Genomic DNA, 7,591 nt, shown 5'->3' on the forward strand with positions numbered 1-7,591 from the left:
AACAGATCTTTTAAACAAAGCAGTTCAATGACACAAATCTGGCCCATTTATCAACAAATATTGTTTGATTCACCTCCAGAGAGATTAAAAAAGTGTGAGGATATCTAGTCCAAATAAGCCAAGTCATGAGCATAACTCAAAGAGTCTGCAGTGGGATATAGACGAGTTTACCATATGGGCAAAACCTTGGCAAATGGCATATAATGTTCTGTGGGAAAATATGAGGTTATGTACTTTGGCAGGAAGAATAGAATGTTATTTAAATGGAGAAAGTCTGCAGAAAGCTGGGATTTGGGAGTCCTTCTGCATGAGTCACAAAAAGCTAGCATCCAAGTTCAGTGAGTTATAGGGAAGGCAAGTAGAATGTTAGCCTTTATTCCAAAAGATATGGAGTATAAAAATAGGGAAGTCTGCTAAAACTATATAAGATACTAGTCAGATCACAGCTGGAATACTGTGAATAGTTTGGGGCCCTTATCCAAAGGAAGATATACTGGCATTGGAGGCAGTCTAGAGAAAGTTCACTTGCCTGATCCAGGATATGGAGAAAGTGAGGACTGCAGATACTGGAGATCAGAGCCGTGAGTGTGGTACTGGTCCTGATGAAGGGCTCTTGCCCGAAACATTGATTTTCCTGCTCCTTGGATGCTGCCTGTCCTGATCCAGGATATGGAGTGACTGTCTTCTGAGGAAAGGTTGAATAGGTTGGACCTGTACTCATTGAAATGTAGAAGAATGAGGGGCAACCTTATTAAAAGATACAAGAATTTTCAGGATCTTGATATGGTAGGTGTGAAAAGCTTGTTTTCTATTTAATTTGATTTTATTGTCATGTGTATTTTGTTATAAAATATAGTGAAAAAATGTTGTATCGTGTCGCCACTCTTTGGCACCATCTTAAAACACAGACAAATAAACCAAAACATTTAGGAGCAGAGGGCATAATCTCACAACGAGGGATCACCCATTTAAGAGAGAAGTGAAGAAACATTTCTTTTCTCAGATGGTAATAAGTTTGAGGATTTCTTTACTACAGAAGGCTGTAGAGGCTAGATCATTAAGTATATTCAAAGCTGAAGTTGACATATTTTAATTAACCAGGGAATCAAGAATTATGTGGAAAGGACAGGAAAGAGGCGGTGAGGATTATCAGATCAACTGTGATCTCATTGAATAGTCAAGTAGACTCGATGGGCTGAATAATCTACTTCTGCTCCAACCACTTATGATCTCATTATGTTTCTATTGAGAGATATTATTATGTAGATATAGAGCAACATTAATCAGTACCACAAGATTAAGAAGCTCAGTCCATTTATGGGACGTTACTGACAACATATAATTGCCATTTGACATAATGGGATTGTCCTGATTTTTTTTTAACTACCACCCACAAAATATAATAGAAGTTGATGGTACAAACGTCCCACTTAATCTTATATAAAAGTAGTTGAATATGACCTTTGCTGCAGTTTTGGATGGATGTCTATTATATAAAAATAATGACCTATATGTTCATATAGTTAGGAAGAAAGGAAGTCATTTTTGTTCATGGCTGATAGGGCCATGGTCCTTCCTCTATTGTACACTTGAGTCTTTATTGGCATGTCAGATTATCCTGGTATTCTGAGAATTCTAATTCACATGTTCTTTGAAGGTAAGCAATTTCCTGTCACTCAGTTTGTTTCAACCAGATAAATAACATGAATCTGAGCCATTCCTGTGAGCTGAAGATTAAGATCAGGCTATGCAACATTTTTGTAAAGAAGTACTTTTTGGTGTGGTTCTTCAAAATGTGGTGGTGCACACTACCATAGTTCATGCTTTTAGACAGACTGGCTAGCAGCAGCTATTTGCATTGTATCTGTGCAACAGAGTGGATTGATATTATGTTGTGATCTGTTGCTCTGGCAAACACACTAGCCCAGCCTTGTCACGCAATCACGTCACAACAGAAAGTTTGTTTACTCAGGAAATTATCTTGGGCTCAAACTGAGACTTGTGTGTTTGGGATTGTTTAAACAGTATAATTCCTCAAATAAATCTCAGTTGGAGTGTGTCCAGTTTAAACTGCCACTGTGCTCTTTAGATAAGTAGCTTTATTTCCTTATGTTTATGTTCATTCTTTTTCAGTTTGAATGAGTTCATAGCACTAAATTGCTTTCACTAAACCACTACACACTACTATGTAAGCTTAGGGTAAGAGGAAGCTTCACTAAGTTTAAAATAAAGAAGCTAATATTGCAGAAACATTTCTCACAAAAATCAAGTCTCAGTGCGTTAAGTGTGCAATGTCGTCATTTGCAACCATCAGCAAGAAGTGTCTGGTAAATGATGCATCTTGGCTGCTCCTGATGTCCACAGCATCACACAGGCTACTCTCCAACTAAGGGTAATGCAGCAGACAGCATAGGCCAGTCATATCTCTATCAAAACATGTGAAGTAAGGTGACTTCAGGTCAAATGATAGTTAAGTTGTTTACAAACCAAAGTATGAGAACATGGGTTAAGGGCAGTGTTGACTCAGGTCCTTAATTAATCAATGCTGTCCACCATATACCCTTGGCCATAGTGATACAATTAACTTGTTTGGGCTAGAAATTGTAGGCTTGGATAGTGCTATCAATAAAGCTTTGGCAAGTTGCCAAAATTCATCATGTGGATGGTGCATACTGTGGTCATAGTTTGTGTGGTGTGACTGCTAGTCACTGTGCAAAATAATTCAATATTTGACAATATTTTCACCAGTGTTGAGACTTGATTAGTTAAGAGCCGGCAAAGACTAAACTGTGGCCATCTGCTGCTAATCAGCTTTTAAACTAACTCTCTCATTTGTCGTGAGGCAAGGACATTTTCACTGCAAATGTACTTTTCTTTTCAAAGTGAATCTTTCCTCAGATTAATTCAGTTGAAAAAAAACGTTTACGTTCCACACTTACTTAATTTCAAGAGTATTTGTGCCAATTGATATTGCCCTTGTAAATAGTCTATCACACTATAATAGACTACTACAACCAGAGATCATTCATAGGGTCAATAGTCCTTTCTCTTAGGCAGCTTCTCAGGATCAAAATGACTGTTCCACTCGAGTATTTTGGATTTGCAAACCCTCCCATAGGTGGAGCTGGTAGTGTTTGCCAAAGTAGGTGAGTGGGATACTTGGGTGTTTGCAGATTTCTGCTGTTTGTGCTTGGCCTCCATCTGGGCTTGTCGGTGACACTCAATTGTTGGCAGCTTTAATTTTGCTTCCTTGGTTTGGGCAATTTTGGGTGAGAGATTCCCATGAATTGATGGGGATATAGTAATTTGTCAAGATGTCCTGGAAATGTTTCCTTTGGCCTCCTAGTAACAACCTGCCATAGCCAAGCTCAGATTATAGAGGGAGCTTATTTTCAAGTCTTTTGTCAGGAATGTGGACAATATGGCCCACCCAATGCAGCTGATTGATTGTAACCAGTGCCTTGAGACTGAGAATATTGGCCCGTGAGAGGGCACTACTATTGGAGCACCTATCCTGCCAGAGGATTTGTAAGATTTTATGGAGAAATTGCTGGTAATATGTCTCAAGGGCATTGAGGTTTATGTATTACATAGAACATAGAAAAATACAGCGCAGTACAGGCCCTTCGGCCCTCAATGTTGCACCGACCAAAGTCTACCTAACCTACACTAGCCCAATAACCTCCATATGCTTATCCAATGCCCGCTTAAATGACCATAATGAGGGAGAGTTCACCACTGCTACTGGCAGGGCATTCCATGAACTCACAACCCGCTGAGTAAAGAATCTACCCCTAACATCTGTCCTATACCTACCACCCCTTAATTTAAAACTGTGTCCCCTAGTAACAGCTGACTCCATTAACAGAAAAAGGTTCTCAGTGTCTACCCTATCTAAACCCCTAATCATCTTGTACACCTCTATCAAATCTCCCCTAAACCTTCTTTTCTCCAATGAGAACAGCCCCAAGTGCCTCAGCCTTTCCTCATACGATCTTCCTACCATGCCAGGCAACATCCTGGTAAACCTCCTCTGCACTCATTCCAATGCCTCCACATCCTTCCTATAGTATGGCGACCAAAGTTGCACACAATACTCCAGATGAGGCCGCACCAGAGTCTTATACAACTGCAACATGACCTCAGGACTCTGGAACTCAATTCCTCTACCAATAAAGCCCAGTACACCATATGCCTTCTTCACGGCTCTATTTACCTGGGTGGCAACTTTCAGAGATCTGTGTACATGGACACCAAGATCCCTCTGCTCATCCACACTACCAAGTAGCCTACCATTAGCCCAGTAATCCATCTTCTTGTTACTCTTACCAAAGTGAATGACTTCACACTTAGCTACATTGAACTCCATTTGCCACCTTTCTGCCCAGCTCTGCAACTTATCTATATCCCGCTGTAACCTGCCACATCCTTCTTTGCTGTCCACAACTCCACCGACTTTCGTGTCATCCGCAAACTTGCTCATCTGTACATGTTCATCTGCACTTGCTCTCTATTCCTAGCATAACTACCATGTGGCACTGATAGCAATCCTGAGATTACTACTCTGCTTGTCCTGCCTTCTAGCTTCCAACCTAGCTCCTTATATTCTCTTTTCAGATCCTCCTTCCCTTCCCTAACTAAGTCATTTGTACCACTGTATACCATGACTTCTGACTGTTCTCCGTCCCCCTTAAGAATCCTGTAGACTCGATACAAGACATCCCTGACCCTGGCACCAGAGAGGCAACATACCATCCAGGAGTCTTGCTCGCGATCACAGAATCTCCTGTCTGTTCCTCTCATGATTGAATCTCCTATCACTATCACTTTCCTATTCTCCCCCCTTCCCTTCTGAGCTGCAGAGCCAGGCGCAGTGCCAGAAACCTGGCCGCTGTGGCTTTCCCCAGTAGGTTGTCTTCTCAACAGTGTACGAAATGGTATGCTTATTATTGAGCGAAATGACCACCAGGGATCCCTGCACTGTCTTCTTATTCCCTTTCCCTCTCTAGTCACCCAGCTGCCTTTATCGTATAACTTAGGTGTGACTACCTCCTTATGCCTCCTCTCTATCACCCTCTCAGCTTCCCGAATGATCCAAAGTTCATCCAGCTCCAGCTCCAATTTCCTAACGCCGTCTGTGAGGAGCTGGAGTTGGGTGCACTTCTCGCAGGCGAAGTCAGCAGGGACACCAGTGGTGACCTTTACCTCCCACATCCTGCAAGAGGAGCATGCAACTGCCCTCGCCTCCAACCCCTCTGCTCTAAATTGTGAAGAAATATTGAATAAATGAAAAACACCCAAAAAAGCCTCACCTTACCAATCTTCCACACATGGTATTACCTTCCCAGCAGCCCATGATCCTTGCTCTCACCATTCCCACTGCTGATGCAAAATGTAACTGGACTAATAATCCAGAGATCTAGGTTAAGGTTCTGGGGATAAGGGTATAAATGCCACAATGTTAGCTGGTGGAAATTAAAACTTTGACTGACAACTTGGAACACTAAGATAATCTTGTTGATGGTGACCATGATAACTATCATCAAATATTGGAAAACCCAATCCATCTCATGAATATCTTTCAGGGAAGGAACTCTACCATTCTCATTTCAGGTCCTGAAGAAGGGTTACACCTGAAATATTGACTTCTCCATCTCCCAATGCTGCCTGCCTTGCTGTGTTCTTCCAGCCTCCTGCTTGTTTACACTGGCTCTAAGGGTGCTGGACCAGTGTCAAAGACTTTCCACGTGAAAATAAAGGGTGACTTGGTGATGGGATACTGGCCTGTGTGCAGTTATTTCAGTAAAGCATGTTCCTGAAGAAACCCATTTGCAACATTGTCTTTGAGTTGGGGTAATCATTTCTGGCATTGTGCTGTTATATGGGAAGCTTGACTTGTTCAACCCTGCTGTTGAAGACTGGGCTCAATATCTGGAAAGAATGCATTATTTTTTCCAGGCAAATGACATTGGGGCAGATGAAAAGCAACAAGTAATTCTCCTGACAGTTTGTGGACAAGCACCTTTTTTGGTTATTAGGAGCTTAACTTTCTCTGAGTCGCCATATACTAAAACCTTCTGAGAGTTGACAAATTTAGTTTAGGAATATTATGACCCCAGACCTCCTCTAATTCTGAGACCCTATCATTTTTACTCAGCAATTCAAGAAAAGGGGAATCTGCATCGTGATTTTTGGCTGGTTAAGATGACTAGCAGAGGCACCTGACTTTGGTTTAACTTTTAATGAGATTAGACTAGAATAGATTAGATTCCCTACAGTGTGGAAACAGGCCCTTTGGTCCAACAAGTCTACACCGACCCTCCGAAGAGTAACCCACCAAGACCTATTTCCTCTGACTAATGCACCTAACACTATGGGCAATTTAGCATGGCCAATTCACCTAACCTGCACATCTTTGTACTGTGGGAGGAAAAGAAGCACTTGGAGGAAACCCATGCAGACACGGGGAGAATGTGCAAACTCCACACAGACAGTCACACTGCTGTGAAGCAGCAGTGCTAACCAATGATCCACTGTGCTGCCCAAAGATGCTGAGAGACTGTTTGGCATGTAGGATTAATAGTGTAACCATGCAAAAGCACCTACTAGCTGAAGCTCGACTGGACCTCAAACAGACTATATAACTGGCTTTATCATTGGAAAATGTGGCAAAAGGAGCATAAGGATTGCAGCGTATTCCAGTGGAAGTGGACACCCTCATAGTCTGATCAAATGTGGGGAACATCACTTGAGTGAAGGCAATTGCAGAGCCACACCGGAGACATATCCTGAACAGAGGGACTTTAGGTCAAGCCACAGCAAACACCAAAACAAAGACAATCCTAGGACAAACTAGAGGGCATAGGTTAAAGTGGAAAGATTTAAAAGCGACCTAAGGGGCAACATTTTCATGCAGAGAGTGGTATGTGCATGGAATGAGCTGCAGAGGAAGTGGTGGAGGCTGGTACAATTGCAACATTTAAAAGGCATCTGGGTTTAGAGGGATATGGGCTAAATGCTGGCAAATGGGAGTAGATTTATTTAGGATATCCGGTTGCTATGAGTTGGACCATAGGGTCTGTTTCCTGTGCTGTACATCACTATGACTCTACGACTGTAAGTTTGTACAAGATCTTGGCTAGACTGAGAAGCTGTACTGGGAATTTTACAGATTAAGGGTACAACTTTGGTTCCGCTCTCTTATGAGGAGCAGTTGTTACCAGCGAATGTAGAAAAAGGCTCGGGCTCAAGCTTGATGGGGTGAAATTAGTTGATAAAGATTCACCTAGAATACAATCAGAATTAGCCTTTATTGCCACAATTAGAATTAGCCTTTATTGCCACGAGTACAGTGAAAAGTTTGTACACCTCCAATTACAGTGCTGACTTAGATGCAAAGGTGCCTAGGTACAGCTTCTTTAGTTATAAAATCTTAGACAATACAGAAGTAAAATGTCTAGCATTACAGAAATAAAAGTTCAGAACCACTGTCACCTAGCTTGCAGTCCACACTGGGCTCTGATTCGAGACCACGCCAAGCTTCACTTTGAGGATCATGAGGCTGTGAGATCACTTCAGCACTCCATGCCCA

The sequence above is a fragment of the Hemiscyllium ocellatum genome, chromosome 3 (assembly GCF_020745735.1).
Source record: "Hemiscyllium ocellatum isolate sHemOce1 chromosome 3, sHemOce1.pat.X.cur, whole genome shotgun sequence".
NCBI lineage: Eukaryota > Metazoa > Chordata > Chondrichthyes > Orectolobiformes > Hemiscylliidae > Hemiscyllium > Hemiscyllium ocellatum.